At 46.4% G+C, this 16491-nt stretch overlaps 1 long non-coding RNA gene across 14 annotated transcripts in view; it reads right to left on the reverse strand.

Moving 5' to 3' along the window:
* LOC137312847 (uncharacterized) overlaps window positions 1-16491 on the reverse strand; it is a 161256-nt gene that overhangs the window by 95120 nt on the left and 49645 nt on the right. For 13 of the 14 annotated variants that reach the window (XR_010960837.1, XR_010960836.1, XR_010960835.1 and 10 more), the window contains 2 exons: window positions 3932-4124; window positions 2969-3134 (listed from right to left, as the gene is read on the reverse strand). This is a non-coding gene — a long non-coding RNA (uncharacterized lncRNA). The remainder of the gene's footprint in view (window positions 1-2968; window positions 3135-3931; window positions 4125-16491) is intronic. The other variant, XR_010960831.1, reaches the window with a different exon arrangement.

The raw sequence follows: 16491 nt of genomic DNA on the forward strand, positions 1-16491 counted from the left end.
AAACGGAAGAGAAATAATGAGAGATGGGGATGAGTCAGAGACAGAGAGAGAGAGAGAGAGAGAGAGAGAAAGGGGGAGAGACATGGAGGAGAGGGTGAGAGCTCGTAAACAGCGAGGAGAGTGCGACAGAAACAGAGATAGAGGCCGTGAGAGAGAAAGGGAGAGAGGAAGGGGTGAGATAGCGAGCAGAGGGAGAGCACGAGCAGAGAGCGATGAGGGTGAGTCACAGAGAGAGAGTGAGGGGTATAGGGAGGGGGACAGGGAAAGAGAGAGAGATTCCCACCGACCGATCTTCTATCAATTTCACTCAACACAATCACCCAACCTTCTCACAATATCCCTCAACAAATCTTACCACCTTCTCACCATATCTATCAACCCCACCGACCGAATTTCTCCCAACATCACTCAACCCCACCTGCACACATTTACACAATATCCATCAATACCCACCTGCACACATTCTCCACATTTCAATCAAACTGCACCTAATCACCTTCTCCACATATAACTGACACACGGCTACCCAACTTCTCCCCATATCTCGCACTCCCTCTTACCATCCTTCTCCCAAGATCACTCTAACCCACCGAACCACCTTCTCACAATATCTCTCAATCATAACCAACCACCTTTATTAATATTTCCCACAATCACACCTAACCAACTCCTCACCATATCCGTCCACCCCACCTACCACCTTCTCCACATATTCCTCAATCCCCACCGACACACCTTCTCCCCATGTCACTCAACCACACCATCCCACCTTCACACAAAATCCCTCAATTCCCAACTACAAATCATCCCCTCATATCCCTCGATCCCAACCTACCCACATTCTCTCCTTATTCCTCAATCCCACCGACACAACTTCTCACCCTATCCCTCAAACCCCAGATACCCAAATTCTCACCATATCCCTCAGTACAACCTAACCAACTCCCAATAACACTCAAATCACAGCTACACACCTTCTCCCCATAACACTCAACCCCACCTGCCCACATTCTCACAACATCCCTCAATCCCCACCAACACACCTTCCCAACATATCCCTCAATCCCATCTACCAACTTCTAACCATGTCAGTCAATCCCAACTAACCACATTCCCAGATCCCTCAATCAACATCCATGCACCTTAACCCCATATCCCTCAATCCAACCAACCCAACTTCTCAGCATACTCCTCAATCCCCACCAAAATACCTACCTTCCGTATCCCACAAAAGCACCATCTCAGCAGATCATTCAAACACACCCAACCACCTTCTCACTATATCCGTTAATTACCACTGAACCACGCTCTCAACATATCCGTCTAACGCACCTACAAACATTCTACCCATATCCATCAATCCCCACCTACATACTTTCTCCCCATATCACTGAACCCCACCGACCCGCATTCACAAAAATCCCTCAATCCACAACTACCTCTCTTATCCCTCAACCCCCTATTGACGTATTTCCGCCATATCCTTCAATTCCCACTTAATCATGGGTGACTTAGCATTAAATTATGGAGTGCGTACGAGATGATATTTTAGACCAGTATGTTGAGGAGCTAATTTGGGAACAGGCTATCCTAGATTGGGTATTGAGCATTGAGAAGCGGTGAATTCATAACCTTGTTGTGCGGGGTGCTTTCAGGAAGAGTGACCGTAACATGATAGAATGCTTCATTAAGATAGAAAGTGAAGTCGTGCAATCCGAAACTAGGGTACTGAATCTAAACAAAGGAAACGAGGAAGGTATGAGGAGTGAGTTGGCTATGATAGATTTGGAACCTTCATTAAAAGTCATGACGGTGGATAGGCAATGGCTGACATTTAAAGAAAAATGCATGAATTGCAACAGTTATACATTCCAATCTGGCACAAAAAGACAAAAGGAAACGAGTCCTAAACATAGCAAACAAAAGAAATTATGGATAGGATGAGATCCAAAGAGGAGTCATAGAAATTTGCCAGAACATGTAGCAAGCCTGAGGATTGGGAGCTGTTCAGAATTGAGCAAAAAAGAGCCAAGAGATTGATTAAGAGGGAAAAATAGAGTATGAGTGTGAACTTGCAAGTAACATAAAAGCGGATTACAAGAACTTCACAAGAGGGAATATGATATTGAGATAGAGGATCAGCCATGATCATATTGAATGCTAAGGCAGGCTCGAAGGGCCGAATGGCCGACTCCTGCTCCTATTTTCTATGATTCGATGACTCGGTTGCCTCGATTTCCACCTTCAGCAGGTGGTGTCAGATCGACCGTCCATTGCACACACTGCCACATTTTCACATCGATTCCATTAAAAGTAATTGACAGAATATTATGGGCTGATTGCCTGCAATTTCCTAAAGTGCTCTCCCGGGGAGTGACGCTCCAGCGCAAGTTCCACTGCCCGGATTGTGAGTCCGCTGAAGGTCGAATAAACCCCCGGTGATAACTGGGGGAGAACAAAACCCTGCACGCCCTCGGTTTCGCGCTCTCCACAGTTTGTTTGATTAGTTTCCCTTTTCGGGTTTTACACATTCTAACCATTTTAACATTTTTGTTCTTGAAATGTCTCTCATTTACTCCGCAGATATGTTTTGTCATCTCTCCATTTCTTAATATCCTGAAGTAGATTCCAGGTCAGTCAACGCATGAAATTCCATCTAACTCCCGTTTGTCGCCTCCGTTCTTTCCTTTTTCCCAGTTCCACTAAAACTGTTTCACTTTGTTTTCAGTCCACACTAGAGTTTTACCTGAGCCGTTACCCTGTCCTTTGTCCAGATACTGACCGATCCGCTGGGTATTTTCACCTCTTCCTTTCATTGTTTCAGATTCACAATAATTACACATTGATCCATTTCTTTACAGTTTGGTCTGTTTCTCTTCTGTTAGTTTCTCTGATTCTACGCTCTGATAACTTGTTAGTTTTGTGATGTTTAAATAATCCAAACTCATCCCGTGCCCCTCCCACTTACCCGATGTTCTTGTCCACTGAAATGCCTCTCGTATGTTGACAACAAGCTGACTCCGTCCACCCCTTCTTCAACTTCCTGTTCCAATCTGTCCCGGTAGAATTTCGTGAACTGGACCAGTTGGTAACCGTCAGACTTGATCAAGAACTCAGTGATCGCAGTGTTCGGTCTGTGAACAACAATGGAGAAAACCAAACACATTATCGACCTTCCATCCGGGCGGCGACATTTCCTCTGACACCAAACGGCTGACTCCTCCTGTGAGCCATGTTATCAAATACCTTCCGAAAACCCATATATGCCGCATGTGTTACAATCCATTGACCTATATAGTCATGTCTCAACAAGGCTGTGTACAATTTGTCAAATACGATGTCAAATGTCCACAGTCAATCCGTTCTAACCTTCCCCGAATCTGAAATGCTCACGAATTACATGTCTTTTTAACAGGCGTATGCTGTCAGTCCCGGATCATTCTGTGTCTGTTTAAAATGGGTGTACTGTCAGTCCCGGATCATTCTGTGTCTGTTTAAAATGGATGTGCTGTCAGTCCCGGATCAGAGAATCAAGTTGCTGTTCAGAGCCTGAACCCATAGACGGCTCGATCACACTGCAGATCACAACTAAATAAGATGAACTGGGGCATGAAAAGCTTTCAATTAATGAAACAAATACTTCAAACAGGATGTATTGACCCTACACAGAAATACGGAGATCAGAGGAGCATGTAGCTCAGGCAAAGGAGTTATGAAGGGAGATTTTAATTTTCACATAGACTGAGACACAAAGGCAATACATTTCCAGAATGCATCCAGGACAGTTTTCTGAAAAAATATCATAGAACTGAGAGGTTACACGTGTCAGGAAAGAGAGAACAAGCTGGGGCTTTTTTCTCTGGAAAAGAGAAGATTGAGGAGTGACGTGATAGAGGTTTTTAAGATTAATGATGTGTTTGATAGTTTATACCTGAAGAAGATGTTTCCACTTGAACGGGAGACTCGAACCAAGGGCCATTATTATCAGATTGTCACTAATAAATCGAATTGAATCGAATAATGAATTCAGTAAAAACGTCTTAACACAGCGACTGGTGAGAATGTGAAACTCGCGCCCACGAAGTGTAGTTGAGAAGAATCGCAAAGATGCATTTAAGGGGAATCTGGATAAACAGATGAGAGAGAAAGAACATGAGAACATAACAAATGTGAGCAGGAGGAGGCCATCCGGGCCCTCGAGCCTGCTCCACCATTCAATCAGATCATGCTTGATCTTCTACCTAAACTCCACCTTCCCGCCCGATCCCCAAATCCCTTGATTCCCCTCGAGCCCAAAATTCTATTAATTCCAGCCTTGAATATAGTCAACGACTCAGTATCCACAGTCCTCTGGGTAGAGAATTCCATTGATTCACATCCCTCTGAATGAATAAATTCCTCCTCATCTCAGTCTTTCATGGCCGACCCCTTATCTGAAGACAATTTCCCCTTGTTCTCGACTCGACAGCCAAGGGAAACAATCTCTCCGGATCTATCCTGTCAAGTCCCCTCAGAATCTTATGTTCTATTTTAGATGTTTCAATGAGATGGCAGAGGAATAGATGGACATATTGATGGGGTTAGATGGAGAAGGAGAGGCGTGGGGTGGTTTATAGCATAAGCACCGGCATGGACCTTGTGGGCTGAATGGCCTGTTTCTGAGCTGAGCAGTCCACGAAATTCTGTTATCTTAGCCTACATTCGGCCCGCCATGCTTGTGCTAGCTTTTTGAAAGAACTGCCCAAATTAGTCCTACAACCCAGCGATTTCCTCATCACCCTGCAAATTATTCCTCTTCAATGACATGTCCAATTGCCGTTTGAAAGTGCCTATGGAATGTGGTTCCACCGCTCTTTTAGGTATTGCATTCCACATAATAACACACCTCGATGAAAAAATATTTCTTCATTTCCCATTGAGATATATTGCCAAGTGTTTTTTTTATCTCACAGGGGAGCGGTAGAGAGAGAGAGAGAGAGAGAGAGAAAGTGGAGTGCGCGAGAAAGACAGAGTAGAAGGTGACAGAGAGTGTACAGACAAAGAGAGCAGGAGAAAGAGGAGAGTAATGTGAGGAAGAGAGATAGAGAGAAAGTAGAAGGAGACAGAGAGAGTACATACAGAGAAAGAACGAGAGACAGAGATAGGGAGAGAGGAGAGTAGGGTGAGAAAGAGAGAATGAGAGAGAGTAGAAGAAGACAGAGAGGATAAATGGATAGAGGGTAGAGAGGATGAGACAGAGACAAGAGGAAGATAAGGAGAACACAAGAAGAGAAAAAGAGACAAAAAGGGGAAGACAGATAAAGACCACGAGGAGAGTGAGAGAGAACGACAGAGGGACAGAGAGAGGAAGAGAAACAGACAGAGAGAGTAACAGGGGAGTGACGGACCGAGAGAGGGAGAGACAGGGACAGAGCGAGTGATAGAGACTGGTCAGAGAGAGAGAGATTAGAGTGAGAGAGAGAGAGAGAGAGAGAGAGAGAGAGAGAGAAACAATCAGGATCAAAGCATCAGAGGGCGTTGGAATCACCGAGAAGGGGGGAAGTCATTGATCTTTGGGGAAGGACCAGGCTCCATCCCAGTCTCTGTTGGTAGATCTCACACGGTGTGCGGCTGACGCCCACACACAGAGCATGGGAGAATGTAGAGGGAGCTTTACTCTGTATCTAAACAGTGTTGTTCCTGCCCTGAGAGTGTTTGAATGGATAGTGTACAGGGAGCTTGACTCTCTATCGAACTCGTGCTCTACCTGCCCTGGAAATATTCAATGGGACACTGTAGAGGGATCTGTACTCTCGATCTAACCCATGCTGTACATGCATGGGAGTGTTTGATGGGACAGTGTGGAGCTAGATTTACTCTGTATCTCACCGTGCTGCACCTGCCCTGGGTGTATTTGACGGGACACTCTGGAGGGATTTTCACTCCGCATCTAATCCGTGCTGTACCTGTCCTGGGAGTGTTTGATGGGACTGTGTAGAGGGGGCTTTACTCTCTATCTAACCCGTTCTCTTTCGAACTTGTGAACAGTTCAGACTGAGGTGGTTGATATTCCTCATGCCTCACATTCCTAAGCATTAAACACTGTGACAATGTTTTATTTTGCTCCGCCCTGTTATTATAAAACTCTTTCTGTTCACCTCCGATGGTTCTGCCTCTCGCATGGATCCGTGTTCCACCGGCAGTTGCCGCACGGATCAGCGCTGAATGTGGTTATTGTACCTTGGGGTGTATCACTGCCAGTCCACATCGTGTGCTCCCGTAACAAGCCCAACCCACCGACTCCATCCTTCTCCCTGGACACCGTCTGATGCTGAAACAGACCATTCACAACCCTTGACGTCCAATTTGACCCTGAGCTGAGATTCCGACCACATATTCTCTCCATCACCAAGTCCGCCTACTTCCATCTCTGTTACTCGCCCGTCTCTGCTTCTGCCTCGTCTCATCTGTTGCTGAAACTCTTGTCCGTGCCTTTGTTACCGCGAAACTGGATTATTCCAATGATCTTCTGGCCAACCTCCCATCTTCCACCCTTCATTAACTTCAACTCATCCAAAACTCAGCTGCCCGTATCCTAATTCGCACAAAGTCCTTTTCAATCATCACCTAAATTGGCTCCCTGTCCGGCAACGCCTCGATTTTAAAATTCTCATCGTTGTGTTCAAATCCTTCCACGGCCATCGATCCCGCTATCTCTGTAACCTCCCCCAAGAATTCAACCCCATCCTCCCCCACTGAGGTCTCTGCGCTCCTCACATTCTGGCCTCTTGCGCATCCCCGATTTCTTGCACTCCACCATTGGCGGCCGTGCCTTCAGCTGCCTGGTCACCAGCCTCTGGAATTCCCTCCGTTAACTCTCGAGTTCACTCTCCTCCTTTATGAAGCTCCTTGAAATGCACCTTCTCACAATAACCCTCAATCCACACCTGCCCACCTTCTCCCCACATCACCAAAGCCTACCTACTCGCCTTCTCCACATATCCCTTAATCCCCAACTGAAAACCTTCTCTCCCTAACGCTCAACGTGACCTACCCACCTTCCCACCATATCCCTCAATCCCCACCTACCCACCTTCCCACCATATCCCTCAATCCCCACCTACCCGTCTTCCCACCATATCCCTCAATCCCCACCTACCCACCTTCCCACCATATCCCTCAATCCCCACCTACCCGTCTTCCCACCATATCCCTCAATCCCCACCTACCCGTCTTCCCACGATATCCCTCAATCCCCACCTACCCGTCTTCCCACGATATCCCTCAATCCCCACCTACCCGTCTTCCCACGATATCCCTCAATCCCCACCTACCCACCTTCCCACGATATCCCTCAATCCCCACCTACCCACCTTCCCACCATATCCCTCAATCCCCACCTACCCACCTTCTCACCATATCCCTCAATCCCCACCTACCCACCTTCCCACGATATCCCTCAATCCCCACCTACCCACCTTCCCACCATATCCCTCAATCCCCACCTACCCACCTTCCCACGATATCCCTCAATCCCCACCTACCCGCCTTCTCCCCATATCCCTCAATCCCCACCTACCCGTCTTCCCACCATATCCCTCAATCCCCACCTACCCACCTTCCCACGATATCCCTCAATCCCCACCTACCCGCCTTCTCCCCATATTCCTTCATCTCACCAATCCATCTTCTCTCCATATTGCTCATTCTCACCAAGCAACCTTCTCCCCTTATCCGTAATTCCCAACTACCCACCTTCTCAAGAGTTCAGAACATACTCCTCTCATTAAGGTGAGTTTGGACTCAGAATCACTCCCAGGAGTATTCCAGTTTCTGAAGGGGTATAAAGAGCTATTTTGTTCCTGATACTCAATCTTTCCCTCCAACTCTGAATCAACTCTCACACTAACCTGGTTGACTTAACTGCCCTCTGAAATATGGCCTCGGTATCAGACAGGCGCACCGAGCCCAGACGGGCCTGCAAAGTCCTTCTCACTAACGTCTGTGAACTGGTGCCAAAGTTGGGAGATCTGTCCCACGGACTCGTCAAGCAATAACATAATGGCGAGAGACTGGAAAGTACTGCAGTACAAAGGGATCTGGGGGTCCTAGTGCAAGAAAATCAAAAAGTTGGTATGCAGGTGCAGCAGGTGATCAAGAAAGCCAACGGAATGTTGGCTTTTATTGCTAGGGGGATAGAATATAAAAACAAGGAGGTATTGCTGCAGTTATATAAGGTATTGGTGAGACCGCACCTGGAATACTGCATACAGTTTTGGTCTCCATACTTAAGAAAAGACATACTTGCTCTCGAGGCAGTACAAAGAAGGTTCACTCGGTTAATCCCGGGGATGAGGGGGCGGACATATGAGGAGAGGTTGAGTAGATTGGGACTCTATCATTGGAGTTCAGAAGAATGAGAGGCGATCTTATTGAAACATATAAGATTGTGAAGGGTCTTGATCGGGTGGATGCAGTAAGGATGTTCCCAAAGATGGGTGGAACTAGAACTAGGGGGCATAATCTTAGAATAAGTGGCTGCTCTTTCAAAACTGAGATGAGGAGAAACTTCTTCACTCAGAGGGTGGTAGGTCTGTGGAATTTGCTGCCCCAGGAAGCTGTGGAAGCTACATCATTGGATAAATTTAAAACAGAAATAGACAGTTTCCTAGAAGTAAAGGGAATTAGGGGTTATGGGGAGCGGGCAGGAAATTGGACATGAAGCTGAGTTCGGATCGGTCAATGCCCTGTGGGTGGCGGAGAGGGCCCAGGGGCTATGTGGCCGGGTCCTGCTCCGACTTCTTGTGTTCTTTAGATTTGTGGTTGGGATCAGATCAGCCATGATCTTATTGAATGGCGGAGCAGGCTCGAGGGGCCGATTGGCCTACTCCTGCTCCAATTTCTTATGTTCTTATGTTCTTATGACATAGTCATTATGAGCCGGGGCTCAGTGGGTAGCATCTGCCCTCAGAGTCAGAAGGTCGTGCGCTCGAACCCCACACACAGCAGAGACTTGAGCATCTCAATCCTGGCCGACAATTTCCTGTGCCAGTACTGTGGGAGCGCTGCACGCTCAGAGGATCAGTTCTGAGGGAATGCTGCACTGTCAGAGGAGCAGTACTGAGGAAGCGCCGCACGGTCGGAGGGTCAGTATTGAGAGAGTGTTGCACTTTCGGAGGGTCAGTAAAGAGGGAGTGCTGCACTGTCGGAGGTTCAGTACTGAGGGAGTGCTGCACTGTCGGAAGGTTAGTACTGAGGGAGTGCTGCACTGTCGGAAGGTCAGTACTGAGGGAGTGCTGCACTGTCGGAAGGTCAGTACTGAGGGAGTGCTGCACTGTCGGAAGGTCAGTACTGAGGGAGTGCTGCATTGTCGGAAGGTCAGTACTGAGGGAGTGCTGCACTGTCGGAAGGTCAGTACTGAGGGAGTGCTGCACTGTCGGAAGGTCAGTACTGAGGGAGTGCTGCATTGTCGGAAGGTCAGTACTGAGGGAGTGCTGCACTGTCGGAAGGTCAGTACTGAGGGAGTGCTGCACTGTCGGAAGGTCAGTACTGAGGGAGTGCTGCACTGTCGGAAGGTCAGTACTGAGGGAGTGCTGCATTGTCAGAAGGTCAGTACTGAGGGAGTGCTGCACTGTCGGAATGTCAGTACTGAGGGGGTGCTGCACTGTCGGAAGGTCAGTAGTGAGGGAGTGCTGCACTGTCGGAAGGTCAGTACTGAGGGAGTGCTGCACTGTCGGAAGGTCAGTACTGAGGGGGGGCTGTACCCTTTGAAGTGTCGTCATTTGGATGAGATGTTCAAGCGAGTGCGCTCATCTCAGTCTTTAATGGCCGACCCCTTATCTGGGGAATGGGAAATGACTATTCCCCATTGGTCTTGATTCACCAGTCAGTGTAATCACCATGTATCCTGTCAAGTCCCTCAGAATACCATATGTTTCTCTGAGATGAGAAAGGAATAGGATATGTTGATGGGGTTAGATGAAGAAGGGTGGTCTTTTGCTCGTGTGGAACATAAACCACGGCATGTATCTATTGTGCCGAATGGCCTGTTTCTCAGCTGTGCAAATCTAAGTATTTCTGGAATCTTAGCATACATTGGGCCCGTCATGCCTGTGCTGGCTCTTTGAAAGAACACACTGGAGATCACAACGCACTGAGGGGAACTGGGACATGAAAAGCTTTCAATTAATGAAACAAATACTTCAAACAGGAAGTATTGAACCCATACAGAAATACGGAGATCAGAGGAGCCTGTAGCTCAGGCAAAGCAGTTATGAACGGAGATTTTAATTTTCCCATTGAATGCGTTATAATGGCAATACATTTCCCGAGTGCATCACGGACAGTTTACTGAAATAATATCATGGAACGGGGAGGATATAACTATCATGAAAGAGAGAACAAGCTGGATGTCTTTTCTCTTGAAAAGAGAAGACTGAGGAGTGACCTGATAGAAGTCTTTAAGTTTAATGACGGGTTTGATACGGTAGACGGAGAGAAGATGATTCCACCCGCGGGTGAGAGCAGAACTCGGGGTTAAAAATCGAAGCTAGTCAATGATAAATCCAATATTAACTCAGGAGAAACTCGTTTACCCAGGGAGTGGTGAGAGTGAGCAACTCGCTACCACAAGTGAGTTGAGGCGACGAGCAACGATGCTGTTAAGATTAAGCTAGATAAACACACGAGGGATGAGGGAATAGAAAGATATGTTGATTGGGTCATGATGAAGCAGGGTGAAACGAGGACCATGTGGAGCAGAAGACAACGGCATGGACTCTTTGGGACGAATGTCTGAACGGTGTATGTTGGGGGTAAGATAAAGAGAGACGGAGAGAGCAAAGGGAGAAAGAGAGAGTAGAGGGAGAAAGAGAGCACGATAGAGACAGAGAGAGACATAAAGAGAAAGACAAAGAGTTTGAGGAACTGAAAATCGAGAAACAGAGGAGGGATAAGTAAATAGAGACCGGAGGAGATGTTTTGGAAATGCCTCTGAGCTGTTGGCAGCAAAAAAATAGCCACTTGTTGCTGCTTCAATGGATTTTTTCCAGGAAGAATGTTGACAATAACAGCAATTTGTATTTTAACACCAATCGGACTGAGAAACTGGAGCAGAGCATCGAAGAAAGGGAAAATGAACGAGAATGGGGGAAGGCAGTGATCTCAGGAAAAGGCCCAGGCTCCATCCCGGTGTCCGTTACTAGATATCATCCGGAGTGGGATTGAGACCCACACACAGAGCATGGGAGAGTGCAGAGGGACTTTTACTCTGTATCTCACCTGTGTTGTAACTGGCCTCGGAGTGTTTGATGGGACAGTGTAGAGGGAGCTTTACTCTGTTTCTAACCCTGTACCTGAACTGGGACTGTTTGACGGGACAGTGTCGATGCAGCATTACTCTGTTTCTAACCCCTATTTCACCTGCCCTGGGAGTGTTTGTTGTGACATTTTAGAGGGAGCTTTACTCTATATCTGACCCATTTTATTCTTGTCCTTGGAACAGTTTAAACGAGGGAGGTTGGTATTTCCCATGCCTCATGTTGCAATGCATTAAGTCCGTGACTGTATTTCTGTTGGTGAGCCCTGTTATTACAAAAATCTTGCTGTTCACACCCGAAGGTTCTGTTTCTCACTGGTGTTCGGTTCCTCGAGCAATTGCTTCACAGGTCAGTGTTGAGTGTGGCAATTGTATCATGGTCGGGGGGGGGGGGGGGGGGGGGCATCGTTCCCAGGGCCCACCATCGTGCAGACACAGAGAGAGTAGATCGTTGTCCATTCAATGAGAGATCAAAACACAGTCCAGACACTGAGAGAGGAGATCAGTCCAGACATTGAGAGAGGAGATCACAGTCCAGACATTGAGAGAGGAGATCACAGTCCAGACACTGAGAGAGGAGATCACAGTCCAGACACTGAGAGAGGTGATCACAGTCCAGACACTGAGAGTGGTGATCACAGTCCAGACACTGAGAGAGGAGATCACAGTCCAGACACTGAGAGAGGAGATCACAGTCCAGACACTGAGAGAGGGGATCACTGTCCAGACACTGAGAGTGGTGATCACAGTCCAGAATCTGAGAGATGTGCTCACAATCCAAGCACTGAGAGAGGAGATCACGGTCCAGACACGGAGAGAGGCGATCTCAGTCCGGACAGTGAGAGAGGAGATCAGAGTCCCAACACTGAGAGAGGTGATCACAGTCCAATTGCTGAGAGGGTATTACAGACCAGACACTGAGAGAGATCAAAGTCCAGACACTGAGAGAGGAGATCACATTCCAGCCATGAGAGAGGTGATGACAGTCCATAAAGTGAGCGTTTCAAGAGCAAAATTTTAAAAAGAACAGACACACAAGGGTTATAATCTCTGGATTATTACCTAAGCCACGTGCAAATAGTCGTAGGGATAAACAGATTAGGGAGGAGAACACATGGATGAAGGAGTGGTGTGGGAAGGAGAGGTTCCATTTCGTGGGACACTGGCACCTGTACTCGGACACGATGGAATTGTACCGTTGGGACCGGCTCCACGTGACCCGGGCTGGCACCAGGGTTCCAGCGTTAAGAATAAATACGGCTTTAAATTTGTAATTGGGTCTAGAGCTCAGTTGGAAAAGTAATATAAATAACAATTCTGGAACAAAAAGGAAGAGCGTAGAGTGATAGTCAGAAATTATGCTTTCAGCACTACATGTAAAGGAAAAACTGAAAGATGAAAAGTAATTAAATCTGGAGAGAGAAATAAGGAATTTGTGTGAAATACAATACTGATTGATGAAAAGTAATTAAATCTGGAGAGAGAAATAAGGAATGTGTATGAAATACAATACTGATTGATGAAAAGTAATTAAATCTGGAAAGAGAAATAAGGAATGTGTGAGAAATACAATATTACAATATGGGCAGGGTGTGTGGCCCAAATAAGCGTTCTTTATACAAACGCATGAAGTATAAGCAACAAATTTGTTGAAATGCGGGCACAAATTCAACCTACCGGGTACGAAATGGTAGCCATTAGTGAGGCATGGCTGTACAACAGTCAGGAATGGGAACTGAATATACCAGGTTATAAGGTCTATAGGAAGGAAAGGAGAACTGGTAGAGGGGGAGGAGGATAGTGAGTGATTAAGGATGAAATTTCTTCATTGATAAGAGATGATATAACGAGAGGTCGGCAGTCAGTGGGAACTTTATGCGTAGAATTAGGAAATAGAAAACGATTTAATCCCAAAGTGGGAGTTGTGTATAGAACCCCTGTAGCAGCTGTGAAGCGGCAGAATGTATAAATGGGGAGATTAGTCAAGCATGTAGCAAAGGCAGAGTGGTTTATATGGGGATCGATTTTAACTTTCATATAGATTGGGATAAACAGACGAGCTCATGTCAGAAAGGTAACGAATTTCTTGAGTATGTTCAGGAAAACTTTCTGCAACAATATGACCGAGGAGAAACAAGGAGGCAGGCCACAGTAGAATTAATAATGAGCAATGGGCCAGACTAATGAACAGCCTAACGGTGTACGAGCATTGATCTAAATTGGAAAACTGTACATGTCACTCCACTATTTAAGAAAGGTGATAGAAGGAAACCAGGGAATTATAGACCAGTTCGCCAAACATCTGTTTTCGAGAAATTACTCGAGTCTCTAATTAAGGATAGTGACTGAACACATTGAACATTTTCAGCTGATTGAAAGAGCCAGCATAGATTTTGTTTTGAAGAGGTGACTAAAGTAGTGGACAGGGGAATGTCTATGGAGTTTGTTTCTATGGACTTCCAAAAGGCATTCCATAAAGTCCCTCAGAAGAGACTGTTAGCTAAAGTTGAAGCTGATGGAATTGAGGGAAAATGATTGACCTGGTTAGGAAATTGGCAGAGCGGCAGGAGACATTGGGCCTGAAGTCGCTGCGAGCGGCGAGGCAACACTCACTGCAGCTCATGCGAATTAAATTAACAAAAATACTGACTCTCGGCTCTGTGGCGATGAATTGCTTGAATTTGAACTTTACAAAAATTGTGCTCTATCAACCCAGCCTCTGAGCAGCGTGATTTGCCGCGTAGCTGGAAAGGTGTGTGAGGAGAAGACACGAACACAAATTCGGTAAGGACGAGACGTCCCGCCCACAGAATTAGGCTGCATTGCTCAAACAATCAAGCAGACTTCATTCCTTCAAAGTTTGCATTCTGTATGGTATTGTAATTTTTTTCTAAAATCAAAAACCAAAGAAATAATTGAATTAAATTAATGAGACAGAAGGAAAACGTTTAAAAATTAATATTGTAATTTTCATTCTTCTTCAATAACCAAAAAACTAATACAATAAGGAGTGATATGAGAGTCCTCGTTATTAAAAGTTCATATTTACTTGATTGGCAGTAATTAAAACTTACCGAGCTGTAAAAACTCATTTTGGACTTTGTATTTACTGGAATGATACCTGGACATCAAGGGTTAAATAATGATGATAGATTACACAAACTAGGGTTGCATTCTCTGGAATTTGGAAGATTAAGGGTTGATTTGTTCGAATTTTTCAAGCGATTAAGCGGATCTGATAGGGAAGACAGAGAGAAACAATGTCCGCTGGTTGGGGATTCCAGGACTATGGGTCTCAGCCGAAAAATTAGAGCCAGAACTTTCAGGAGTGAAGTTATGAAACACTTCTACACGCAAAGGGTGGGAGATATTTGGAACTCTCTTCTGCAAACGGAAGTTGGTGTTAGCTCAATTGTTAATTATAATTCTGAGGTTGATAGATTTTTCTTAACTCTGTTAATATTGGGGTTAAGGCGGGTAAATTAAGTTCGGTCAGAGATCCACCATGATGCCATTGAATGGCGCAACAGGCTCCAGGGATCAAAATGCCGACTCCGGTTCCGAAGTTCCTGGTCAATGTCATCACCAACCACAATCTTCAGCAGGCGGCACTGCTGACCAGCAGTGACAGAGCAAAGAGAGACAGATAAATGGGCAAGAGAAAGGGAGACATAAGCCAAAAGGTTGAGTGAGGGAGAGAGTAAAATGAAGACATAGAGATATAGTTCGTGAGAGAGAACGAGAGAGACAGACAGGTGACAAAGAGAGATAGAAACAGAGAGCAGAGAGCAATAAATAGAGATAAATAGGAGAGGCCGAAAGAGAGACAGACAGAGAGGGAGAGACGAGGATAGAGGGAGAGACGAGTATAGAGGAAGAGATAGCTGAGGGAAAGAGAGTGAGACGCAGAGGGAGATGGAGAGAGAGAAAGAGAGAGACGAATTGTGGGAGAGAGAGAGAGCGATGGAGAGGGAGACACAGAGATAGTGATAGAAAGGCAGAGAATCAGCAGAGAGAGAGAGACATGGAGAGAGAGAGAAAGAATTATAGAGACAGAGAGATGGTGGGGGCGAAAGAATGAAAGACACAAACAGAGGGAGAAACAGACAAACAGAGAGGGCGGAGGGAGGAAGAAAGAGAGGGAGAGACGGGGATGGATCAGAGAATGTAGATGGAGGGAGACAGAGAGAGAGCGAGCAGAGACAGAGAGAGTAGGGTAGATGTAGAGAGACGGAGAAAGAAAGAGAGTGCGAAAGAGAGTGGAGGTTGAGTGACTGGCAAAGAGAGAGCATCAGACGGAAAGAATCAGAGTGGGAGAGTCAGAGGGAGAGAAAGGGACAGAGTTAGAGAGTTTAGGGAGAGAGACAGAGAGAGAGACAGAGAGATGTGGATGGGTCAGAGAGTGTAGTGGCAGAGAGTGTAGTGGCACAGACTGTAGTGGCACAGAGTGTAGTGGCACAGAGTGTCGTGGCAGTAGCAAAGAGAACGAGTAAAAGGGAAGCTTGAAATTTAAGGAGAGATATATAGAAAGGGAGAGAGTTACTGACTGAGAGAGGTGGAGATTAGAGGTGGAGAGGGAGAGATATCGAGAGTAGAGCGAGAGAATGAGAGGAGAGAGTGAAGAACGAAAGAGGGAGACACAGTGCAGAGGCAGAGAGACACCGAGAGGGAGAATGAGGAGGGGGTGGGGGGTGTGACAGAGAGACAGGCAGGCAGACTGTGAGAATCTGAATTATACAGACAGAGAGATAGTGGGGGTGAGGAAGAAGGAAAGAGACAGACAGATGGAGAAAAAGACAGACAGAGAGAGAAACAGTGGAGACAGAAAAACGGAAGAGAAATATTGAGAGATGGGGATGAGAGAGAAAGAGAGAGAGAGGGAGGGGAAGAGGGAGAGATATGGAGTAAAGGGTGAGAGCGAGTAGAGAGCGAGGAGAGTGCGACAGACACAGAGAGAGAGAGGCCGAGAGAGAGAGAGAGAGGGAGAGAGGAAGGGGTGAGATAGAGAGCAGAGGGAGAGCACGAGCAGAGAGCGAGTAGGGTGACACAGAGAGAGAGAGTGAGGGGTATAGGGAGGGGGACAGGGAAAGAGAGAGAGACTCCCACCAACAATTATCTACCCTTTTCATTCAACACAACCACCCAAACCTTCTCACAATATCCCTCAACAAAACTTACCACCTTCTCACCATATC

Source organism: Heptranchias perlo, unplaced genomic scaffold (assembly GCF_035084215.1).
Source record: "Heptranchias perlo isolate sHepPer1 unplaced genomic scaffold, sHepPer1.hap1 HAP1_SCAFFOLD_44, whole genome shotgun sequence".
Classification (NCBI taxonomy): Eukaryota; Metazoa; Chordata; class Chondrichthyes; order Hexanchiformes; family Hexanchidae; genus Heptranchias; species Heptranchias perlo.